General features: G+C 38.0%; 1 protein-coding gene across 1 annotated transcript in view; it reads right to left on the reverse strand.

Annotated features, from left to right (window-relative positions):
• The window catches only part of CTNNA2 (catenin alpha 2), a 1049409-nt gene that overhangs the window by 201813 nt on the left and 820494 nt on the right, over positions 1–27102 (reverse strand).

A 27102-nucleotide genomic window follows, 5' to 3' on the forward strand; every position in this document is an offset into this window, starting at 1 on the left:
GAAAATAAGATGTGGATGATGGCAGATATGATGTGAGCCCTTGTCTGGGCCTTTCTCTGAAGCCACTCATACTTGTGTTTTGTTTGGCAAAGGGAGCGGTTTAAAGACTGAAATTCATTAAATTCTTCTCTTGTCTTCCAGAGGAGGGGACGGTGTTAGGATCTCCGTTTAACAGACAGGAAACAGAGAGAAAAAAAGAAGAGAGTGGATTCACAGCTTGGAATTCCAACACCAACGGATCATCTTGTTGTCCCAAGAGGATGGTGCATGGGAACTCCTTGGAAACAGGAGAAGTACAGATATTAAGAAACGAAAGCAAAATGTAGTCAGGGTTCCACTGAGGTAGGGGTTAGCGTGTGTGTTGAGCAGGTTCAAGTTATGAGAACTCGCTGCGTGGCTCATGGCTGATCTGGAGTCTTCAGCATTTATACTATAGTCCTATCATTCTGACAGGGGCTTCCTGTGTGGTCTGATGGCTAGGCGCTAAAACAAACAAGATGCTAAAATCTATTTCTCCATCTCCCAACCTACCCAGAGAAGTGCACATCAATTAACTGGGAGCTGTAAGAGATGGACTCATTAATGCCCAATGACCACATCACAATCCTGTCCCATAAGGGGGCTTGAAGGAGGATGACTAGGAAGGCTGAGGCTTGGGGTGTAGGTTGATGAGTGGAAGAGATATGCAAGGATGGACCACATAAAGACATGCTTATTTATCTGTTTTTTAGAGAAGTAAACAATTTTTGTGATATTTATGAACCTGTAAGAAGAATACACAAACTTCTTCTGCAGGCTACTAGTCCTCTTGCTGTCAGTCCTCTGAGGTCTTTAGGCAGAAAGATGCCTAAACACCATTTACCTCCCAGAAGGATAACACCATCTCCCTCCCTGATGACTGCCTGCATGACTGGTGTCTCTCTTTTGTCCTTAATTAGCAATGGCATTTATTCTTGCTGATCCTGGCTCATTCTCTGGCTGATGATATAACTAAGAGAGGTATAACTCTGAGCTGCAGCTACTAGAATAACAGCAACAATATCAAAAAGAATATTAGAAATAACCACAATGATGTTTATGATAAAGCTTATAGGGTACTTACTAGTCACCAAAAATGGTTCTATGAATTTACATGATACCTCCACTTATTCCTCACTAAAGCCTATGAAACCAATATTATTATTATCCTCATATTACAGGGGAGGAACCTGAGGGACAAAGAGGTAAAGTAGCTTGCCCCAAGTCACACAACCAGCAAGCGATGGTTTTGGAATTTGAACTTAGGCAGTTCAGTGCTGCTGCACAGAAATTAACATAGTGTCTAAATGTCTCCTTACTAGGGAAATGTGTTTTCAGTTTCAACTTCTTGTCAAAGAGAGATTAAGTCTACCACATCCCACGCTATCAGGCAGAGAACACTGACCTCACAGCATGATAGCTGTCAGGGAGAACTTAGGACAGATAATCAAGATGCTGGAGTAACATGTAACTATTTCCTTACCTTGTAAAGAAGCAAAGCCACTTGCTGGAAGTTGTTTCCAATTTAGGCATGGCCAGGGTTTAAAATCTGACTCCACCACTTAAGTGGATGTGTAATTTTAGATGAGTTACTTGACCCATTGAGGTCTTGGTTTCCTTATTCCTGGGAAACTACAACCTATCCCCTAGGGTTTATTACAAAAATTAAATACAATAATATATGAAAAGCACCAAGCATAAGATCTACCATGTAGTCAACACTCAATAATTAGCTGCAATTAGTATCATTAGCATCAAATTAAAAGGGAGCCAAAGTTACATCAAATCAAGTGAAGATGCCTTTGAACAAGCACAAAAGTTTCGACTACAATACTCAGTGACTGATAATTAGAACTTTGAATGAAGAATTGAGAATTTCAACACTGATGGAGTGGCCAAAGGGAAACTTCATGGGCTCGTCAAAATCCTGGATATATATAACTTTAGACATACTGATTGAGGTTATTAGCAGTTTCCATAAAAGAAGGAAATGCAAATTGGTCATATAGGCCACCATATAGCCTTTAGAGTGTGTTGGATGTGTGATTGAGACAAAATAAGACCTTAAGTACAGATATTTGCTACTTTTCCCAATCTCTCATCTTCCAAGATGCAAGCTGCTTCAATATGGTGATGGAGTGATAAGCAAAGATACAGAAATGAATAAGCCATGGACAAGTAGAAGATTAAGATAAAGACATAGAGGTCAGAAGAGAGAAGGAGGAGGAGTGGGAAAGAAAGGTTATAGGGGCTGAGGTTCTGAGTATAATAACAATAGCCAATACTTCATTAGAACTTGCTATGCGCCATGTCCGACTCTAGGTTTGTTACATATCAGTTAGCTCATCCTCACAACCACCTTATTGTTATTCCTATTCTACACATAAGCAAATGAGTTCACAGTTTAAATGACTTAAGGACAGCACAGCTAACAAGTGAAGTGGTAGAACCAAGATTCAAACAAGGCAATTGGGATTGCATGTCTGCCATTAGTCATTATGCCATATCAGGAGAGCTGGGAGCAGTGGCACAGAAAAAGGACATTTGAGGAAAGGAATCATTTATTAAAGAGATTTTTAAAGCAAATTTTGGCTGTGTAAACCCCTTCTCCCCCTTATTTACCCTCACTCAAAACTTCAGTGCATATCTGTGCTATTCTTCAAGGCTTTTTGAGGCAGGCTTAGGCTTTTTTGGGATATGTCACACATACAGAGACTGGTCTTAGAGCCAGACCAAGAAAGTCCACTCATATTTGGGTTACAGATACAAATATAAACTACCTGTCACTGTCTTTGTAGATTAAGGATTTATTCATTTTCAAAAATATGTATTTTTTGAACTTCCCTAAAGACCTGAGCTTAAATATAGATATCTGGGTTCTCCCACCCCCAGTGTGGCTAAAGACAGGTGGAAAAAAGGCAGAACTAGCTAAGTCCATTTCTGCCTAACATACTATCTGCAAGTTCTGGTCTGGTTTCTCCCCTAGAAAAAAAGCTTACATGGGCATCTCTTGCTCCTCAGTGCTGCTGACTGAGTTTCCTATCTCTTGCTTCTTCCATATCAGGCCTTTGAGACCTACTTGTCCTCTCTCATCTTACTTGATCCATAGGCTCAACTTATTTCCTGTGTGACCTCTGACATCCATTTGGCTTTCCCAGTTGAGTCTCCATTTCTTAACTAAGGCCATTGCTCATCTTACTTATGATATTTGTCAGACTTTTCTACCCTCATGAGCCCTTCTTAGGAGATGCAGAAAAAACATTTGACAAAATTCAATATCCTTTCATGAAAAAACTACCAACATATTACCTATAGAAGGAATGTACTTCAACATACTAAAGACCATATATGACAAGACATGATATAAGATCAGAAGCAAGACAAGGATGCCTATACTCTTACCATTTCTATTCAACATAGTGCTGAAAGTCCTAGCTATAGCAATTAGGCAAGAATAAGAATTAAAATGCATCCAAACCTGAAAGCAAGAAGTAAAATCATCTCTGTTTGCAGATGACATGATCTTATTTATGAAAAACCCTAACAACTTCACCAAATAACTGTTAGAACTACTAAATTAATTCAGTATATTTCCAGGATAAGAAATCAACATAAAAAAGCAGTTGCATTTCCACACAATAACTACACAATATCTGAAAGGGTAATTAAGAAAGCCAGAGCTGAAGGAATTGGACTCCCTGACTTCAGGCTATACTATAAAGCTACAGTAATGAAAGCAATATGGTACTGGAACAAAAACAGAAACATAGCTCAATGGAGTAGGATAGAAAGCACAGAAATAAACCCATGCCTCTATAGTCAATTAATCTCCTAAAAGGACACAAGAATATACAATGAAGAAAAGACAGTCTCTTCAATAAGTGGTGCTGGGAAAATGGGACAGCCACATGTTAAAGAATGAAATTAGAACACTCCCTAACACCATACATAAAAATAAACTCAAAATGGATTAAAGACCTAAATGTAAGACTGGATACTATAAAACTCTTAGAGGAAAACATAGGCAAAACACTCTTTGACATAAATCACAGCAATATCTTTTTTGGATCCACCTCCTAGAGTAATGAAAACAAAAATAAACAAATGGAACCTAATTAAACTTAAAAACTTTTGTACAGCAAAATAAACCATAAACAAAATGAAAAGACAACCTACGGACTGGGAGAAAATATTTCCAAACGATGAGACCTATAAGGGATTAATCTCCAAAATATAAAAATAGCTCATGCCACTCAATATCAAAAAAACAAACAACCCAATCACAAATGGGCAGAAGATCTAAATAGACATTTCTCCAAAGATGGGCAAAGATACATATGGACAAAAAGCACATGAAAAGATTCTCAACATTGCTAATTATGAGAGAACTGCACATCAAAACTACATGAGGTATCACCTCACACTGGTCAGAATGGCTATCATCAAAAAGCCTACCAACAATAAATGCTGGAGATGGTGTGGAGAAAAGGGAACACTTGGGCTTCCCTGGTGGCGCAGTGGTTGAGAATCTGCTTGCCAATGCAGGGGACACGGGTTTAAGCCCTGGTCTGGGAAGATCCCACATACCGCGGAGCGACTAGGCCCGTGAGCCACAATTACTGAGCCTGCGCGTCTGGAGCCTGTGCTCCGCAACAGGAGAGGCCGCGACAGTGAGAGGCCCGCGCACCGCGATGAAGAGTGGCCCCCGCTCTCCGCAACTGGAGAAAGCCCTCGCACGGAAACGAAGACCCAACACAGCCAAAAATAAATAAATTAATTAATTAATTTAAAAAAAAAAAAAAAAAAAAGGGAACACTTTTGTTGGTGGTAATATAAATTTGTACAGCCACTATGGAGAACAGTATGGAGGTTCCTTAAAAAACTAAAAATGGAGTTACCATATGATCCAGCAATCCCACTCCTGGGCATATATCTGGAGAAAACCATAATTCAAAAGGATACATGCACCCCAATGTTCATTGCAGCACTATTTACACTAACCAAGATATGGAAGCAACCTAAATGTCCACCAATGGAGAAATGAATAAGGAAGATGTGTTACATATATACAATGGAATATTACTCAGCCATGAAAAAATGAAATAATGCCATTTGCAGCAACATGGATGGGCCTAGAGATGATCATACTAAGTGAAGTAAGTCAGACAGAGAAAGATAAATATCATATGATATCACTTATATGTGGAATTTAAAGAAAATGATACAAATGAACTTATTTACAAAATAGAAACAGACTTAGAAAACAAACTTATGGTTATCAAAGGGGGAAGGGGGAGGGAGGAATAAACTAGGTGGTTGGGATTAACATATACACACTACTATATATAAAATAGATAATTAACAGGACCGAATGTATAGCACAGGGAACTCTACTCAATACTCTGTAATAACCTATATGGGGAAAAAATCTGAAAAAGAATAGATATATGTATATGTATAACTGAATCACTTTGCTGTACACCTAAATCTAACACAACGTTGTAAATCAGCTATACTCCAAAATAAAATAAAAATTAAAAAAAGAAAGAAAACAATCACATTTACAATAGCATCAAAAACAACAAAATACTTAGGAACAAACTTAACCAAGGAGGTGAAAGACCTATAGCATAACACACTGATGAAGAAAATTGAAGACATTAATAAATGGAAAGCTATCCTTTTTTCAAGGACTGAAAGAATTAATACTGTAAAGATGTCCATACTACCCAAAGTATTCTACAGATTCAATGCAATCCCTATAAAAATTCTAATGGCAATTTTTCAGAAATGGAAAAAAAATCCTAAAATTTATATGAAACCACAAAAGATCCCCCCAAATAGCTAAAGCAATCTTGAGAAAGAACAAAGTTGGAGGCATTACACTTCCTGGTTTCAAACTATACTACAAAACCATAGTAATGTAAACAGTATGGTGTTGGCATAAAAAGAGACATACAGACCAGTGGAATAGAATAGAGACCCCACACATATACCACCAACTAATTTTTGACAAGGGCACCAAGAACACATTATGGGGAAAGGTGTTGGGAAAATTAGATCCATATGCAAAAGAATGAACCTGGACTCATCTTACAATGCTCACAAAAATTAACTTGAAGTGGATTAAAGACTTAAATGTAAGACCTGAAACCATGAAACACCCAGAAGAAAACAGGGGAAAAGCTCCTTGACATTGCCATTGGCAATGATTCATTTGGTAAGATGCCAAATGTGGAGGCAACAAAAGCTAAAATAAACAAGTGGAACTATATTGAACTAAAAAACGTTTGCACAGCAAAGGAAACAATCGATAAATTGAATAGGCAACCTACAGAATGGGAGAAAATATTCACAAATCATATAGCTGAACTATATAAAGAACTCATAAAACAATAGCAAAAAAAAATCTAATTAAAAAATGAGCAAAGGGTCTGAATAGACATTTTTCCAAAGAAGCCATACCAATGGCTAATAGGTACATGAAAAGGTGCGTAACATGACTAATAATCAAAGAAATGCAAATCTAGTCTATTATCAAAAAGACAAGAGATAACAAGTGCTGGGGAGGATGTGGAGAAAAGGAAACACTTGTGCACTGTTGGTGAAAATGTAAATTGGTGCAGCCATTATGGGAAAAGATATGAGGGTTCCTCAAAAAGTTAAAAATATAACTACCAAATGATCTAGCAATCCCACTTCTGGGTATAAATTGAAAGAAATGAAATCAGCATCTCAAAGTGATATCTGCACACCCATATTTATTGCATCATTATTCACAATAGCCAAGATATAGAAACAACCTGAGTGTCTTTGATGGATGAATGGATAAAGAAAATGTATATATTCATAAATGAATATGAATATAAATATAGAAAATTCGTATTATATTATATATATTATATTATATTACATTATTCAGTCATAAAAAAGAAAGAAATTTTCCCACTTGATACAACTTGGATAAAACTGGGGGTCCTTACAGGACAGGAATAAAGATGCAGACGTAGAGAATGGACTTGAAGTGACAGGGAGGGGGAAGGGTAAGCTGGGACGAAGTGAGAGAGTGGGATGGACATATATACTTACATTACTTATACACTTACTTACTTATATATACTTACATTTGGTAGTATCAAACGTAAAATAGATAGCTAGTGGGAAGCACCCACATAGCACAGGGAGATCATCTTGGTGCTTTGTGACCACCTAGAGGGGTGGGATAGGGAGGGTGGGAGGGAGATGCAAGAGGCCGGAGATATGGGGATATATGTATATGTATAGCTGATTCACTTTGTTATAAAGCAGAAACTAACACACCATTGTAAAGCAATTATACTCCAATAAAGATGTTAAAAAAAACCAAAGCTGGAGGGCCTTATGCTAAGAGGAATAAGTCAGACAGAGAAAGACAAAAACTATATAGCATCATTTACATGTGTAATCTAAAAAGAAAGAGCCAATTTCATAGAAACAGAATAGAATTATTTTTGCCAGGAACTGGAGGGAGAGGGAGATGGGGAGATGTAAGTCAAAGGACACAAAGTTTCAGGTATAAGAAGAATAAGTTCTGAGGATCCAATGTACAGCATAGTGACAATATTAACTATATTATTATAGTTAATAATAGGAAATGTTCTCACCACACTCAAAAAAAGATTTAACTATGTGAGTGTGTAAGTTGATGGTTGTGTTCATTTCTTGATATTGGTAATCATTCCACAATGTATATGTATATCAAATCATCACATGTACACTTTAAACATATACAATTATATTTGTCAATTATTCCTCAATGAAGTTGAAGAAAATAAAAGGTATTGCCAGTTCCTGTGTACCAGGACTCCATAAGAGAAGAGGGTTGGCTTTCCTTTAGTTTCACACTGTCAGTTTTTAGAAGTGAAGGCCAATGCCCATGGTTCTTTTTAATCACTCCATGATTGTTAAGGTATTTAAGAAAATATTTGCAGGCTGTCTGGGTAATTTTATGCTCCAACAAATGTCCAGGTGCAAGGAAGGCACAGTGGATAAATTATTAAATACGAAAATCACTTTTTTTCCAGATTTTGCTCAAATGTCAAGTTCTCACCATAGCCTCTTCTGACAACTCTAAAATTGCAATCCCCTACTCCCAATCTCCCATACTGTACTACATTTTCTTTTTGCATGACACTTGCCACCTTCTAATTGTTAAATAAGTTACGTATTTATTTTGTCTATCATTTATTGTCTGTCTTCTATAATTACCATTAACTCCCCAAGGGTAGATATCTCTGTTTGGTTTACTGATACATCTCACATGTTCAGAACAGTGTCTGGCACATAGTAGGCAGTCAATTAATATTGGCTGATTGGAATTGAAATTAGGATGATGGAAGTTTGGACTCTAGAATCATGCCTGTTACCAACTGGCAGTGTGTCATCTCTTGGGAAAGCAATTTGCCTTATCTTTCTCAGTGGGCTTTTTCCAGAATCAAATGTATATTGATGAAAGTGTTTTTGAAAAATCTAAATATATAAAACATAAAAATATTAAAATGCCATACAAACAGTAGACATTGTTGTCAAGTACAGCTGCATATGATGCTTCATTTATTCATATGACTTCTACCTTTTTTGCAAATATCTTAACATTATAATTCATTGGTAGAAATGAAAAATAAATTGATCATGAAATTCTCCTGACTGTCTTTGTTGTTAGGGTAAATCACCAGCTATAATAAGATACCCTGGGTGCAGTTCATGCAGCTGGCAAAGGGCCCAAAAGTAGTCAAGGAATTATTTAGACTTGGGAGAACGTACCTCATAATTACATGATGGATTCAATATCATTATTGTCCTCACTTCCCACCCCTACTGTGTTTACTCATATAATTTTCAGTAAATATTTTATTATCCAAAGAGGAAAAGATTTTAAAAAATACATATTCCTCAAGCAGCAGTGGCAACAGCCTGAATCAGAGAACAGCAGCTGATCAGGCTAGGAAATGATATTCCCAAATGGAGCACAGGAGGCAGTGGTCAGCATAATAACCACCCTTCACCCATATCTGAGCCCTTTTAGCAAACAGGGTCTTGTGTGGTTTTTCAGCTCTTGAGAGCACATCTTCAAAAGAGGTCTTTCAGGTTGCAAGTTGAGTGCCTTGTCATGGATGTGCAAGAAATGTATGATGGGAAAAAAACAAAACATGCAATGGCTTTATGGGTTAGAAGTTAGTGATGAATCCTGGAAGAAAAAAATACGGACATTGGTGAATAAATTATAGCAGAGTGAAAATCTCACACAAATCTGTTTTGGGTACATAAGGAAATGGATAGAATGAAGGATACCACAAGATAGTGACTGACTATACCAGCCTGAAACAGACTTAAAAGTTTGAGGAACTTCCTTATGAAGTCAGGCTCTCTGTGTAACATACTTGGAAAGGTTGAGAATTTTTCTAATGTGTAAAAATCCCTGTCAGAGAAAAAATTATTATGGATGAAAGAGACCATTGTAAAATTCATTTCTGAAATAGGCAATCATTGACTTAAACAATGGGTGAAAATGAAAACATAAATCCTTCAAAACAGACATATAAAAGTCAATATTTCTGCCTTCTTTTTCTCATAAAGAAAGCCAATTGGTATCTTTTATGAACTGAACTGTGCCTCTGCCTTCAAATTCATATGCTGAAGCCCTAAACCTAGTATCTCAGACTCTTGTAAGACTGATGTCCTTACAAGAAGAAAGATTTGGACACACAAGGGAACACCAGGGATGTGCACACACAAAGGAAAGACCATGTGAGGACACAAGGAGAAGGCGGCCGTCTGCAATCCAAGGAGAGAGGCCTCAGGAGAAACCAAACCTGCCAACACCTTGATCTTGAACTTCCAGGCCCCAGAACTATGAGAATATAAATTTCTGCTGTTTCAGCCACCCAGTCTGTGGTATTTTATGTCAGCCCTAGCAATTAATACAGTACCTATACCTTAGAATTGTTCACATTTTATCAAATAAATTTAGAATAAATGCCAGAAAAAATTGTTGCCAACTAAGTAAACAATTAGACTGAGCATTGGGAAATAAGCATTGACTTGATGGTAATTATGCATTTCTGGACTGCCTTTGACAAGGTAATTTGGAAGCTAATGGTATTTAGTAAGCCGACTGCCATGACATTTGAAAATTTATCCATATATTAGCATTAAAAAATAATAAGGTGATTCAAAGTAATCACACAAAACATTACTTTCATCATGGCAGCCCCTTCAGTTGTTTTCTAACCAAATCTGAATTGTAAAATGTCTGGAATTCAAGACTCTCCCCAACCCCCAAAGCCTGATGTTATAATTGGGATTTCCAAAGTGTCTTTCTCAGTGTCTGTGAACATTATAGTTCTCTAAAAAATGTCTATGAGTAGATTCTCACATATGTATTTGATACTACAGTCCAATTGTTCCTGAGAGCATCTCACGGAGACACACTCTAGAAAATGATTTCTCTTATGTCAGAGCTGCACAAACTTGAAGGTCATAGGACGCACCTGGGAATATTTTTAAAATGCAGACTGAGGTCAGGGGTGTAGCCTGATATTCTGCATTGCCAACAAGCTCCCAGGTAAGGAAAATGCTGTTGGTCCAGTGGCAACACTTTGAACAGCGAGGTCTTGTGCTTTCTGTAATAGGTATCCACATGCCCTGGGGAGTGGTGTCTGTCCAAAGCCAGTGACAGTGACCGACGGATGATGGTATTCTTCCTGCCTTTGTGTATTGACCTCACCTTGAATGTGGCTATGTACTAGATCAACAGCACATATTTCCCCTTAACTGCTTGAAGACTATCCTGCATTCTTCCTATCTTTTCACTAAGAAATAAAGTAAGAGATCACTAGGCAGAGAAATGGGAAAGACATTCCCAGATGAGCAAATGGCAGGTGTTTAGGCTCAGAGGAAGCAAGTCTGAGATATATCAGTGCACTAAGGAAAGCTGTTAACGGCCGGAAAGTTTTGTGGGTTTTTTTTTTTTTTTTTCTTAAGAAATTAATAGAAAGTCAGGTTACAAAGGTAGATTGAGATGGGGTCAATCCAAGGAATTCCAACCCAAATTTAACTCTCAACTAATAAGCATTTACTGAGCATGTGTGCTGTCTGTCCTGTAGTCTCATTTAATAACTGGTCTAGAACTTTACCGGTGATTAGGGTGAACTTTAGAATCTGCCTTTCTCTTCTTTGCGCACATCTCTTCTAACGCGTTATTATCTACCTTCCCTCTTCTCTGATACCTGCTTCTGTCCTCCTTCCTCGGAGCCTTAGTTTCAGTACTGCCTTGGTTAAAAAACAAAAAAAATCAGTGAGAATCCTAATTAAATATTTCTATTTGAACAACAGTTAAGCGTCCCCTCCTGGAAGTAGTTTCAGAATATTAAGACATTCTTTAAATAGTGAGAATTTAGGAAACATTAAAGATCACAGGGGAATAATTTGGAGACAAGGCGTTTTCACCAAATTACTTATGGGGAGAGAAACTAGTGAGTTTTGAGTAACAGCAATTTCACAGATAATTTCAATAAAGAAACAGAACGTCATTTAGTTCTTCCGTTATCTGGTCACTTTATTCAGATCAAGTAACGTGTGTTACAAATTAACCAATGAGGTATGGGGCACTGAGTGCACATAATTTAAATTTTATGATATACATGTTTATTTTATTTAAAGATTGTAGAGGAGTGTTCTCAAGTAGGGACGATTTTGTGCCCCAGTGGATCTTTGGCAATTTCTGTACCATTTTTGGTTGTCACTACTTGGGGGCAGGGTACTGCTATGGGCATCTGATGGGGACAATCCAAGGATGCTGCTAAACATTCTACAGTGTACAGGACAGCCCGCCAGAGCAAAGAATTATGAACCTAAAATGTCAATCATGAGGAGGTTGAGAAACCTTGTTGTCAAACAGTTATATTTTCTTTATTAAATACTTTGATCTTCATAATCTCTACCCATGTACCAAATTTCATTCAATGCAAGGAGATCAGCTCTTTCGAAATCCTGATCATCCACCATGTTACTCCAGAATGATAAGCAATCACTAGTACAGCTTCAAGTACACCACCATACAGCTGAGAGTGCATTGAATTTCCGCAAAATTGTAACTTTCTTTGAACAACCAAGAGTTGACTCCTTTGAAAGCTACTGTGGAAAAATAACTTATTGTTATCTTAATAACTTAAGTAATTGTGCCTAGGAACTGACAAGCAACTAAAATGAAAACCTCACTCAACTTCCTTCTTCTAGGAAAACTTTTGATGAAAATAGTCATTTCATACTGAACTGAAGTTCTCCAAGATAGACTGAAGCAAAAGTAGCTTCAATGTTCTCTTTGTGGATTTATACTTGGACTTTCCAGGGCAAGAAAATCACTTGCACAAAATGTCATTAGTACTTTTGGACCGTGAGAAACTATTCAGAATTCTGAGGCAGCCATTTATTGATGGTATTTGAGCAAAAGCTCTTTCTCCAAAACTCTATTTAAGCAAATGGGACAAAGGATGAATTGTTTTCATCTTGAGAAAGGCAACTGTCACCCTCAAAATTCCAGGGAAAAAAATCTAACAAAGGAAACTCATTGAATGTTAGATTTTTTTCCCCCAAAAAAAACCAATCAGAAATAATGGGCAATTATATAACCAGTATTTGTGGAAATACAAGGCACTGAAACCTACAAATATATTGAATACCCATTTGAAAGGTTTCTGGTGATAGGAGGACCATAAGGAGAAATAACATGGGTTAGACAGAGCCTGTGCAGTCAGTGAAAGGGGAAAATGGTCCTCAAGGCAAAATTCAAGGGCAGAGAAACAGTAAGGGTCTAACTTACTTACAAATTAGAACCACACCAGTGGAGCAGTTAGCAGAGGCAACCAGATTCCCTGCCTCCTTGCCTGCCAGACCTTCCTCTTCCCAATTTCCTCCAACAAGAACTCTCCAGTCTTGCTTCTCCTGCTTCCCTAAGCTTCTCTTCTTGACTTGGCATCCTGAATCACAACATCTGCCCTCTTCCTGACTGCATTTCCAGTTTCCTCTGCAAGAAACTGTCCTTAATCCCTGACTGCCCCATTAAATGAGAGTTTGGCTTTCTCAACTCTGGACTTCACCTGGATGATCCACCCTCCACAGTGGGTAGTGGTGGGTCCACCTAAGTCTTTTCCCCCAATGGGTGTGAGGCAAAGATGTTAGAGGTCCTCTGATAGGGACAAACGCCTGCCTGGTGTCACATTTATAAAATGGGCACACGAAAAATATACCAATTTGAATGTAAATTGCCAGTGTGTTCTTTTAAAGCTCTGTGTAACAGAAATACTTGAAGGCCCCTACTTGAAAAGACTTGACTTTTTGAGATACTTGATTATGGGGATCCAAACAGCCTTTTAGCTGAGTGTTGCATTGGGATAGGTCAAATCACCATCTATTTTTAGTTTGTAAATCTACTGATCCATAGGAAACTCGGCTGCCCCACTACCTTTAACAACCTCCAAGTCTTCAGGATCCATGTAGAAACTGTCATGACATTTTACAGAAAATGTGCAGCCCTATTCTTCACACAGACAGCCTGAAATGCATTTCTGCTCCTACATTACAGGCATCACCATCAAAGCATCTTGTGTTTTAAAATTAAGTTATAAACCAATCTTTTAGAAAATTTAAAATAAGAACAAAATTTTAAAAGCCGTGTGGGTGAGGGAAGATGGTGGCTCTGACGTCTTGGATCCTTTCACATAAACTTGGTAAGGGAATCATTCACTCGGGATATTTTAGAGATTCAGAAAAATATGTGTTTGTGTTTTCAGTCTTCCAAGAAAACATTTAGGAAAGATAAGTCATGGGCTCCTATTGTTTTAGCCTGAAAAATAACAACTTGTCAGTCTAAGTAAGTAACTATATTTCGGTGGCAACTGGCATTATGTGAAAATATTGACTCGATTCCCAGGCACCTTGGATGTGTGAAATTCACACTCTGTGGCAGCTCCAACCATCTAAATAGGAGCAGCTGAGGGCAACAATCTGGTTGGAAGTGGTAGTGGGGAAATTTTTGGAGGTGCATTTCTATGACAGTTTTTACTTAGATTTTATACTAAAGGTCAATTAAAACATAAAATTTTTTTCTAAAGATGCTCATATTGTATTTGACATATGATTGAGAAAATCTTTGTTCTTTAGGTCAAAAAAACGTGTACACAAATCTAATATACAGACCCCCACACTCACACAAAATAGAGTGGCTGTGAGTGGCAGAGAATGTTTTGGAGACTGTGCTAAAGAATGCCACACTGTCTGCCACCCAGGGCACGGGTGCCATTCACAACAATTGGCTTGACCAGCAGGTACTAGTGAGCTTGCGGAAAAAGAAAAGAATATGGAAGCTCTTAAATCATATAAATAAATGATCTCAGTTAATAATTTAGCTAATATGTAGATTTTTCTCTATGGCAGGATTGACCTCTATTCTCTTTGGTTCTCACATATATAATCACCAAGGTGATTAAGACCCATTTAAGCCTGTCTTTCTGACATTGGGTCAGTCACAGATAAAAGCTACGGGAGTACAATAAATAGTGACAGGATCTATATTTTTGGTCACTTTATGGTCTGGAACAGCTTTGCCACCAACTATACCCCAAGCTTCAGTTCCCTGTTCATGTGAGGCACAAGGGCACCAGGAAACCACTGAAGTGGCCTGTCCTTCTTGTAGTTCCCAAATTCCAGTCAACTACAAAAGCATTCTAGAACAAGACAATTATTTGGGTCTTCTCCTTTCCTAGAATCTGAAGTCAGGCAAGGTCCTTAGAATACAGAATGTCAGTGATGGACGGCACCTAAACAAAGATGTGCCAGATGCAAAATCTGAGGGTCAGAGGATTAAAGCAATTTGTTCATTCACACATCCATAGGGGTAGATCATTATACCATCAACAAAATCCCAGACATCAGGTCCAAAAGACCCAGTGTTGTTTTTTAAGGTAAGCATTCAAAGTACATATACACTGAGCCTCAGGCCAGTCATGGGGCTCTGTGAAGTTGAACTCTCTCCCCTTCTAAAGCTGATGGAGTCAAGGTCATCTGAAAACTTGTTTTTAGTTCAAAAGAGTAATATGCCAACACACCATCCCTCTCAAACTATGGCTTCAGGCTGGCTAGGGAGATTTCTGACATAATAACGCTTACAGCTAACAAAGATTGAAAACATGAGCATCAAAGGGTTTTTTTCCTTGACAATTAAAAACTCTTGCTCTTGAACAAACCCCATCATTTTTAATGGGGCTTAGGTTTTCATTTTTGCATCGAAAGGATGTGACCATACAGATGTAAGGTTATACTATGCAGCGAAGTTTGTGAGTTTTCTGGGCTAAAGTATATATACCTTCAAACGGTTATAGAAAATGCAAACCATGGGGGAAAACAGACATACACATATAGAGATCAGTCACTCCCCATGTTGATGATGAAATAGTAAAACTAATTATTTAGTACAACAAAAGACCAAATATGTCTTGCTTCTCTGCAGAAGCAACACTGAATATAACCTCTAAAGCCTGATCTGGCAGCACCACAAAGACAGCTTAGAACTCAGGTGCCTTGGAATCTTTCTGATACACAACACTACTCTTCCTCAACTTTGGACAGTAGACTAAAATAACATTAAGAGAGTGCTGGCTTATGATTTTATTGTGGTGAAGGTAAACTGGTAAGAAGTGTATAAGGCTAATAAATATAAATGTAGATATAAATCTTAATATATACAGAAAGAGAGGAGAGGAGAGAGAAAGAAAAAAGAGAGGTGAGGGAAGGAGGAAGGAAGGGAGGGAGGGAGCATGCAGGGGCTAGCAGAGAGAACACGGACCCTAAGGCATCTGAAATCTGGCTTCATCACTCACCCATCAGCTATGATTTTGGTCAGGCTACATTTTAGTTTCCTTGGGTCTCAGTTTCTTAATCTGCAAAATTATGATATTGATGATAAAAGAAATTACTTGTTAAGAGGATTAAAAGAGATAAGGTGTGGAAAATACTATAATATCGAGCAGAGAGAACAAGCCAAGTGTTGTTATGTACCTTTCCTCTTCCTCTCAGGTATAGGCAACAAAGTTAATTGCCTTCTCTTTTCTGGAAGCTTCTTCAGAAGTGTACTTAATTCACCTATTGGGTGAATTATAGGGGTAGGTCACGGTGGGATACGTTTTTATCCAGATGCCAGCAAAGCAAATTTTCAAGGAAATTAATAGTCCTTCTTTCATCTAAAAAAGACTTGATTTCATAATATAGCTCTGCACTTTGCATTTTGATCATGTTGGACAGATTGAAATGCAACCTGGAAGTATTTACATTATGTGCACAGTTAACTCAAGCAGTGTAGTAGACTTTTGACATGAAATATTTAGTACTCTTAGAATCCACTATTTGCAACCAACCTCAAAAGTCCATGGCACATAGTAATTTTAACAGATATGGACCATGCAGGCTGTGCAGATGAAGATTCATGAAGCTAGTGGGTGAGCCCAATAGCAGTACCAAAAAGCAGCCTGGATGATCTACTCCACTAGCGGGGACAGGAATTCTTCTGCAGTAATATGTGCTATTCCCCGGGATGTGTGCAGCAAGTATAGCTCTTCTCTGAAATGTGATTTGAGAGATATGGAACTTAATCCCTGTACAACAGGAACCACAGAAACAGCTAACATTTTCCAGCAATTACTTTGGGATCAGGCACTGTACTAAATACTTACATGAAGGATCGGACACTAGGCTACATGTACCCCTTGGACAAGAGCTTTGGGGCAGTGAGGCACAGTGGTTGACAGCTTGGTCTCTGGAGTTTGGGACACTTGGGTTTGTGTGTGAATTCTGCCTCTTTATATTTGTGTGACATTGGGCAATAAATTGTGATATTTAACTTCTTGAAATCTCAGTTTTCGTATCTATAAAATGGAGTCAAAAGGAGTGACTACTTCATAAGGTTGCCAAAAGCATTAAAAAAGATAATAAAGAGCTTATAAAGAACCCTAGCCCTATATTCAAATAGTTATTAACAGCCTAGGGTAAATCCTTGAACTTTTCTGAAAGCTTTATTGCATGTTATTGGAAAAATTACAAAATATGGTAGAGTTTAGGAATTAGGGAATTTGGGGAGGAGGGGTATTAGAATATGTACTTCTTAAAGGATAGAAAAAAAACTTACAAGTTTAACATGCACTTGACCTGAACAACATAGCTCTTCATAAAATATTATGATTTACAGATTTCTTATGACTCAATTACTTGAGAAATTCCAACAATTCATTTCCAGTTCAAATATGTTAACTGGATTGGGAGGCAGAATGGAGGAAAAGATGAGAATGTCCAGGTCCATCCATATAGTTTTGGTTTTTTTGTTTCTTGTTTTAATTTTTATTTTATATTGGAGTATAGTTGATTAACAATGTTGTGTTAGTTTCAGGTGTACAGCAAAGTGATTCAGTTATTCATATAAGTGTATCTATTCTTTTTCAGATTCTTTCCCCATTTAGGTTATTACAGAATATTGAGCAGAATTCCCTGTGCTATACAGTAGGTCCTTCTTGGTTATTGATTTTAAATATAGCAGTGTGTACATGTCAATCCCAAACTCCCAATCTATCCCTCCCCCTACCCTTCCCCCTGCTAACCATAAATTCATTCTCTAAGTCTGTGAGTCTGTTTCTGCTTTGTAAATAAGTTCATTTGTATCATTTTTTAAAGATTCCGCATATAAGCGATATTATGTTATTTGTCTTTCTCTGTCTGACTTACTTCACTTAGTATGATAATCTCCAGGTCCATCCATGTTGCTGCAAATGGCATTATTTCCTTCTTTTTAATGGCCGAGTAATTTTTGATGCAGCTTTTCTAGATTTTTTTTTTGGTGCATGATTTGAATCAAGACCCTGGAATTGACAAAGTTCTATTATATTTATTTCAACCCAAGACATTTGTGTAAGGTTTACAAGATCACATCTAACAAACAGCTGCAGCTAGAGCAAATCAAGAAACAGTCTCAGAGAGAAGGTTGTGTTTTTAAGAGTTCCAAGTGATTTCACCACTGGAGCAGGTCAAGACGGAGCCACCCCAGACTTTTCTCTGTCTCCTGTCCTAACATCCAATATGTTGGCCCAAAATCCAACCACTTCCTCCCATTCCACTGTCTCTATTCTGGTAATAGTACTAATCCCTTGCTGGACCACTGGAACATCCTTTTATCTATTCTCCTGTCTTCTCCTTTTGTCACTCCATGGTATATTTTCCATATAGCTGCATATTGACTCTTTCAAAATGGAAGTCTGATCATATCGTGCCTTTATTCAAGACCTTCCATTCATTCAAATATCAGAGTAAAATACAAAATCTCTGCACCCAGCCCTCAATTTCATCTCTGGAATTTTTCCTCTCACTCTCGGCTGCAGTCACACTGGTCTGCAGTGTGGTCTCTTTGTTCTTTATCAAGCATGCCAATCGCATTGCTGCCGTGGGGGTCTCTTCCCTTTCTGGTCCACAATCTGGAACATCCCTCACTTCCTTCAGGTCACTGCTTAATAGTGGTCTTTTGAGACGAGGCTTTTCCAACCACACATGCCCTCCATCATTCTCTATCTATCTCCCTCTACCTCTACACTGCTTTAATTTGCTCTACAGCAAAGAGTCCCATCTTACATATTATACATTTATTTCACTATTTGTCTTTCCCAACAGAATATACTCCCCATGAGAGCAGGAAGTGTATCTGTTTGGTTCACAGTTATATTGCCAACAACTGTCAGCACATGGTAACCACCCAGTAAACATTTGTGGCTGAATGAATCTTCTGTGCAAGTGGAGGGACTGATTGAGAAAAGCAATTTACTCAAGGCTGAAACTAAGGCAGTCTGTGCTTCCCTGATGATCGCATTCGTGATTTTGAATATGAGGGTTTGTCCCTTACTTTCAAACCTTGCATTTTCTAACAGACGCAGCTTCCTACCCAGCATGCGGCACTGCTACCAGAAGTAACCAAGTCAACAGGATGAAGCAGAGAATCGAGAGTCCCTTGTGTAGCTCGTCAATGATATGGCCTCAGTGACATACTTCAGTTTGGCAGAGAGAACCAGCTCCCTCTCTCACATCCTCTGTAACCAAGAATAAGGACAACTGCACACTTATGAGGCAGATGCAGGGACAAAATGACAGTGAAATTAGAGGAATTAACTCAGGAGCATCCTGACAGAGTTAGTTCAGTGTTCAGTCTCCACACAGCAAGGCCTTTCTACTCAGGAGAAATGGAAGTTCTCCACTTTAGTTCTTTTCAGATTCACAGTTCCTCCTGGGTAGTACATTAGGGAATTAAATAAGCACAATGACTGTTTATTGATCCAAGAGGTACCTGTTTAGGGTCTTGCAGCTGTGTTGGTAATACCCCTGGCTGCACTTCATTCTTTAGGCAGCATCTGTTTATCGAATACTTGCTCTATACTAGGCACTCAGCTATCTGCTGGGGTAGTTAGGAATCAATTAGACATGGTCCTTTTCCTAAAGAAATTGATAATTTAGCAGAAGAAACAGCATACAGATGTAGAGCTGGATGTGTGCAAACCAAAAGTAAATAGGGTTCTCATCACAAGAAAAAAATTTGGTTTTCTGTGTCTTTAATTGTGTATCTATATGAGATGATTGATGTTCACTTAACTTATTGTGATAATCACTTCAGGAAGTATGTATATTAAATCATTATGCTGTGCACCTTAAGCTTATACAGTGCTGTATGTCAATTATATCTGAATAAAAGAGGAAGAAAAAACCAAAAACATGTACACAGTGCTGTATGTAAATTATATCTCAATAAAGCTGGGAAAAAGATTTTTTAAAACTTTGAGATAATAAATATTTGTTGTTGTTGTTTTTTGAAGTAAATAGGGTTCCATGAGAGTGAAAACACAAGGAACTGAACCCACTTAGGGATGTAATGTCTTCACTGAAAGCTTAACAATTAGAAATAAGAGGAAGGGGTACAATGGGGAGCCTGTCAGGAAAGGGACAACATAAGCACAGACCCAGGGTGGAGGGGGCATATCACTTTCAACAAATGGAAGGTGGCCTGAGTGGCCAAAGCTGTGTAGGAAGTGGGAGAGGACAGGAAGATGAGCCTGGAGGCTGAAGAGAGGGCCAGGTCGTGCAGGCCTTGCACACTTCCTTGAAATGTTGGTCTTTAACCTGAGAAAAGAGGAGATCACTGAATGGTCTCAGGTAGGGAAATTGCAGAGTCTGATTTGCATTTTCAGAAGTTCACTCTGGCTGCTGTGTGCAGAAGGGATGAAGGAGGACCAGGCAGAGGAGAATGTCCTGTTGGGAGGGCATTGCATTTCCCCAGACGACAGAGTATGCATCTTGCACTGGGGCTTTTATGGTAGAGATGGGGGAGTAGAAAGAAGAGCAGGCAGATTGACTGAGAGCAAAGCAATGGGAAGAAATGTTCCAATCTGGAGGTTCTGAAAACAGCTGTATTGATTTTGCATCTCATTTTTCCAGATTCGCTTTTACTACTTTGCTGCAGTGCATATTTTGCCCCCACTTTACATCCACTCCACCCCTACTGAGACCACATTACTTTGGTACTGAGTTGCCATAATTTGCATTGCATTTCTCCAGAAGGCTTGGGAATGAGGGTACAGCAGGTGTGCTCTGATCAGCTCTGCACACCCTCAGAGTCGGCCCCACCCTGAAGCCCTGAGCTCACCCTCAGAGGAGATGAGTTAGCTGGATTCTGGAGATGAGGAAAAATGACTAAAATTTTAAAAAATTTAGTTCTATGGTGCTATTTCCTATAGTGGCTGATATTATAGTTCACAAAGTATCACTGTTGACCTCTTAAATTCTCTAAATCAACAAACTCTGGTGCAAATTTACCTAGTCTATATTAAATGTTACAAACACTGTGGGGAAAAAACCTTAAAATTTCACTTGTTAAGGCAATTATGAAACTTCAAATTATTTTTTTCCTATTCATGTTTGCAAATATTTTATTTTTACTTAAACTATCTTGGTTGAAGATTTTCTAAAAACTATAACATTATACAATAGGTTTTGATACCTTCCATTTACTTCATCGCATTAATCTCTGAATAGCAAATACCAAACTGGTAGAAAATGGCACACAAATATAAGAAAAAAAACCATAAAAATAGGTGGAACACTGAATATAAAATAATGAAACTCTATAGTCAAAGGACTAAAACTGCCATCATTAATTTATAGATTGATAATTCATGTATTCATGCACTCTTCATTCAAAATTATCTGATATATAATTCCTATATGATTTACATTAATGGCAATTTAGAGATCCATTAGAGGTTCCCAAACGGGGATCAAATGTGTTCTGGAAGGATTGTGAGGTTGTGTTTTGGTGGAAGCAGACCCTTGAAGTGAAGGAATTGTAGGAAGTGGGCAAGGTGCAGAGATTTCAATTTAGTCAGAACTGGTTGTATTGATTATATATTTATTTGAGGTATGGTATTCCATTGAATAAAGAAATCTCTGACTAAAAATATAAACAACAACCAAAAACACCCACAGATTTTATCTAAACCAGCTCTCTTGGGGATTTCCACTTCCAACCATGAAGGAGAAGCCAGTAAGAGACCCACTTCCTGCTGAGAACAACTAGAAATTCAGAATAAAAATAATTCTTTGAAAGTATGGGACAGCAGCCAAAGGAGTTAAAACTTAGACTAGATCAAAAAGAGATGCTTGTTGAGGGGGACCCAATTTTCTGCATTTCACTTTTCCTCCCAGGGATTTGCTAATACTTAGTATAGAAAGAGAAACTGAGATGCCAGGTAGAAGGTAGCTGCTGAGAGGAAGATAATTCTTTAGAGTTTCCAGCAATCTCATAGGGCCAGGGAGGCAAAAACTGGAGTCCAGGACAGCCAAGGGAGCAAAGGCTAGGAGCTAAAGTCCCATAGAGAAGGGAGATTCAAAGACTGGCCCTTACTTTGCAAGTTTTCTTCCACAGTTTTTGCCTATTGTTACAATAGCAACAGTCAAGAAGCACATTGAAGGCATACAAAAAGCAAATCATGATGATGGGAAAACAAAAATTGGAGTAAATGCTTCACAGATGAGGCGGGATACTAAATAATACATCTGATTCTCTGTTGGCATCTGGGAAGACAATTTCCATAGGACTAGGGAAAATGAAAGGTAGACTAGGACCTCAGAAAGACTATATACTATCCTCAATTCACTTCACTTGACTGAATTGAGATGGTTTGCCTCTCTGCTGCCCTTCAGATGACAGGATGAATTCTCCCTGGATAGAGAAAACATTATCTAGACTGCTATGGTCCGAATGTTGTATCCCCCCAGTATTCATACATTGAAATCCTAATGCCTGGTGTGATGGTATTAGGAGGTGAGGTCGTGGGAGCTTCGTAGGTCATGAAAGTGGAATCTTTATGAATGAGATTACTGTTCTTATTTTTTAACTTTTTATTTTATATTGGAGTATAGCCGATTAACAATGTTGTGATAGCTTCAAATGCACAGCAAAACGACCCTGACATACATACGTACGTATCCACTCTCCCCCAAACTCCCCTCCCACCCAGGCTGCTACATAACATTGAGCAGAGGTCCCCTGTGTTATACAGTAGGTCCTTGTTGGTTATCCATTTTAAATACAGCAGTGTGTACATGTCAATCCCAAACTCCCTAACTATCCCTTCCCCCTACCCTTCCCCACTGGTAACCAACATAAGTTCATTCTCTAAGTCTGTGAGTCTGTTTCTCTTTTGTAAATAAGTTCATTTGTATCATTTCTTTTTAGATTCTGCATATAAGAAATATCATACAATATTTCTCTTTCTCTGTCTGACTTACTTCACTCAGTATGGACAATCTCCAGGTTCATCCATGTTGCTGCAAATGGCATTATTTCACTCTTTTTAATGGCTGAGTAATATTCCATTATATATATATGTACCACATCTTCTTTATCCATTCATCTGTCGATGGACATTTAGGTTGCTTCCATGTCTTGGTTACTGTAAACAGTGTTGCAATGAACATTAGGGTACATGTATCCTTTCAGACCATGTTTTTCTCCAGATAGTGTATAAAAGGGACCCCACAGAGCTCCCTCTCCCCTTCCGCCATGTGAGAGCACAGTGAGAAGTTGCCAGCTATGAACCAGGAAGAGGACCTTCACCAAAACTCATCTATTCTGGGGCCTTGATCTTGGACTTCCCAGCCTCCAGAACTGTGAGAAATATATTTCTGGTTTACAGGCCATCGAGTTTGTGGTACTTTGTTACAGCAGCCTGAATAGATGAAGACACAGACCCTCTATATCTTTTCATAAGCATGTTTACCATTCAATCAAAAATTACCCAGTGTACTAAAAATAAATAATAATCAAGATAAAATCAAATAATAAAAACAGTCCCCATAATGAAGTCTCCGTTTTGAAAGCCTCATAAGGCTCCATAATCGCTTATTTAAACAAGTACAAATTCAATTAAATGAAACATGGCACATTCCAGTCATCAGGCAAACATCAGAGGTGAATTATAATAAAAGTCTTAACTCCATTTGAATATTTGACTGCTGACAGTGTTAAGTTCACTCTTCTCCCTTTCCTCTTGCTCCACAAACTGGGCAAAACTGATAGGAAAACCCACCTTTTTTTTTGATGCCAGTAGGGAAATTTGAAGAAGAAACATTCAAGATCCAGTCCCTCCATGGAAATATTGGCTCCAGCCCCACAGCCTGATAAAGACCAAAAGCACTTGTTCTTCTCTTCGCTGAAGCCACTGTGGACTGGCTTGGGCACCTGCTCTGCTCTCCCTAGAAAGTCCCATTATGTGAGTAATAGAGCTGTTCATACCCTCTTGGTGGCTGCTGTTGCATCATCAGTCTTGAAATCCAAGCTGATTTCGGGGGGCAGGGAAAGTTGCCTTCTGTGGGCAACCACAAAACGGAAACAAAATTGATCCTAATATTGGAGTTCTTTGACTTGGATTTTTAAAATAACTCTGATTAATATATTTTTTAAAGAAGATCACCTGATAATGAATTATACCACAGAACTGGAATCACTTTTTAGAAAAATGAATCAACTAGAAATTCTTAAATAAAAATTGAACTCAGTAGATCAGTTTTAAGCATATTGGACACAGATGAGTGAGCTTAAAATTAGGTCAGTAGAAAATAACCAGACGTAAGTATAGCTTAGAAGAAACTTATAGTCTTAAATGCACATATTATTAAAATAAGAAGGGCTAAAAATCAATGGTATGATTATCCATTTCAAAAAGTTAGAAAAAGAACAGTAAGTTATACCAGAAGAAAGCAGAAAAAAAGAAATACAAAGATTGGAGCATAAATAAAATTTAAAGAAAAACAAAATCTACAAAGCTGAAAGCTGTGTTTTAGAAAAGATTATTAAATTGATCAAACTCTTATAAAACTAATCAATTAAAAAAAAAGAGAAGACACCAATTAGCCATATGAGGAATGAAAGAAAGAAAGAAAGAGTAGTGGCAAATTCTCACACATTAAAAAAGTTTAGAAGACCATGGGCAATTTTATGCAGAAAACTTACAAATTAAATCAAAATAAATTCCTAGAATACAACTTACCAAAGCTGACCCAAAAAGAAATAGAAAACTTAAATAGTCTTAGGTTTTAAAAAAATTAATCTGTACTTTTAAAAATCTCCCTCAAATAAATACCCAGGCTCAGATTGCTATACCAGTGAATCCTCCAAATACTTAAAAAATATATAATGCCAGTCTTACACATTCATTCACTTCCAGAAAACAGAAGATGGAATAATTTCTTACTCATTTTTTGAGGGAAAGCATAATTTTGATACCTCTGAAGGAGAATAAAGGAGACAAAAATCATACTACTGTCTCAAAATGTGCAGAAATTTTGTTTGATATAATATTATACGTATTCATGATTTTTAAAAATCTTAGTGAAGGAATAACAGAAGACAACTAAATTAATCTACTAAAAGTATCTGCAAGAAATCTAGAACAATCAATATAATTAGTGGTAAAATATTTAAATTTTATCACTGTGATCTAAAAGTAACAGAAGTATCTATTACCACAATATCGATCTGAACATCTGGCTAGTGCAATAATGCAAGGAATAAACAAGATACAAGGATTGGAAAAAAAAGAAATACAACTGTCCTAATTTTCAGACAACATGATGGTGTATACAGAAAATCCTAAAGGCTACAGTCAAAATTTGGCATTAGTAAGTGAATTTATCAAGTTAATGGATATGAAAATCAATATATCAACCAAATTTTTCGTATTATAGACACAGAAACTAAGGCCCAGAAAAGTGCCCAAGTCCATACAGAAACTTTCAAAATGGAAAAATGGTGACTCTCAGCCCAGCACTCAAGTTTTCTTACATGTATGCATCAGCAATGAAGCACTTCTTTGAAGTACATAAGCTACAGAAATGTTTTCAATTCCTGTTCACCTCTAATCAAACAGAGGCCAGTGCATACCCTAGCCATGGCACCTCCTGGGCATCAAGAAATTCTAAAATGCTGCTGCAGTGACCACACAGGGGGAAGGAAAGGAACAACTAAGAGAAGCAAATCAGCAGTGGTCTGAAATGTGGAGTCTGAATGACATGAAGCTGCTGCTTCTGGCACAAGTTGTGGATCAAGGATCACCCAGAGTGGCTGGATTCCCCTTCAGTGAAACCTACAGATGGGATAAGGGGAAATGGTGGGTGTGTCCAGAGTCTATCACAGGAGAAGGGAGAAAGAGTAGACGAGTGGGCTACTTGGTCCTGGCCTCACATTTACACAGGACATCAAGTTTAAACTTCAAACATCATCTACAAATGAGGTTACACACAGAATTACAGAAAGACACTGCCAGGACTGAAAGTAGGAGATGTTTATCATATAATTTTGAAGTCATGTCCTTTTCTTCATCCTTAATGACTATGACGCTATGAATTAACATTCTCTATAAATTCTGCAGTTATCATGTAAATACTGTGATTATATATATGGGATGATGTATCTGTAGGTTAATATTATTATTTATTACATATAAATATTTTAAACTTTTGTGGCACTCATTCAGCATTCTTTCTTTCCTCCTCTTCCTCTCTGTATCCTTCTACCCCTTTTTCTTCTTTTTTACCTGCTCTTTCTCAAAATAACAGAAGGGGCCAGAACTTCCAAGGCAACCTTGGAAAGACTCTGGATTCTTCAATGGCCAATTTGGAGCTGGAATTTGTGTGTGGAATGTGAAGACTAATGGGGTGCTTGCCCCATCCGTGGGGACAGAGCCAGAAAGACTGTCTTGATATTATAAGTATGACCCTATCTTTAGCTCTAGTCTGGTGTCACCTCAAGACACTGGAGCTATGGTAGGAAGTTCAAGGGTTTTATTTTAGTAGTTTCAGCTTTTGCATGTTCAGCTTGACGACTGCTGTCATGGGTGATAGCTCAGCCTGTGTCCTAGAGGAGCAGGGGCCTCCTCTAGGCTTGATGTAGGACTTCCGCAGGCTGAGTGTTCAGCCCCAGAAGCGACAGCAGTGCTGGATTAACCAAAGAGTGAACGAAGCACATGCTTAGGGCACGATTAAATTGGAGCACAACCCATCACTCACTGCAAGAAAAATGGAGAGTATTTCATATTTGATGAACTTATTCAGAATTTAATTTTGCCATCAAGAAAACAAAAGTAACTTATTTAATTTTTAGCTGCATTTAAGTTGTCTGCAGTTTTGGGTAATTTTATTTTATTTTTGAGTTACAGTGGGGCTATACCAGAGTCTTGTTGTTGTTTTTTGCTGTTGTTTCTAAGTACTCAGACCCTGAAAAAGTTTTAACCTGGCTCTGATAACCATTCCCTAAATTTGCCAGGACCCTTGCCCTCCTTGACTCTTTTTCTCTATCACACACATTTCCTGTTCAACATCTCTCTTTTCTATGTAGCCCCACATCACTCAATCCAACCTTTGCCAAGTTGTTGGTTTTTCAACTCCTAGATTTAGGCAGTCTGGTTATCATTT

This window comes from Balaenoptera musculus, chromosome 13 (genome assembly GCF_009873245.2).
Source record: "Balaenoptera musculus isolate JJ_BM4_2016_0621 chromosome 13, mBalMus1.pri.v3, whole genome shotgun sequence".
Classification (NCBI taxonomy): domain Eukaryota; kingdom Metazoa; phylum Chordata; class Mammalia; order Artiodactyla; family Balaenopteridae; genus Balaenoptera; species Balaenoptera musculus.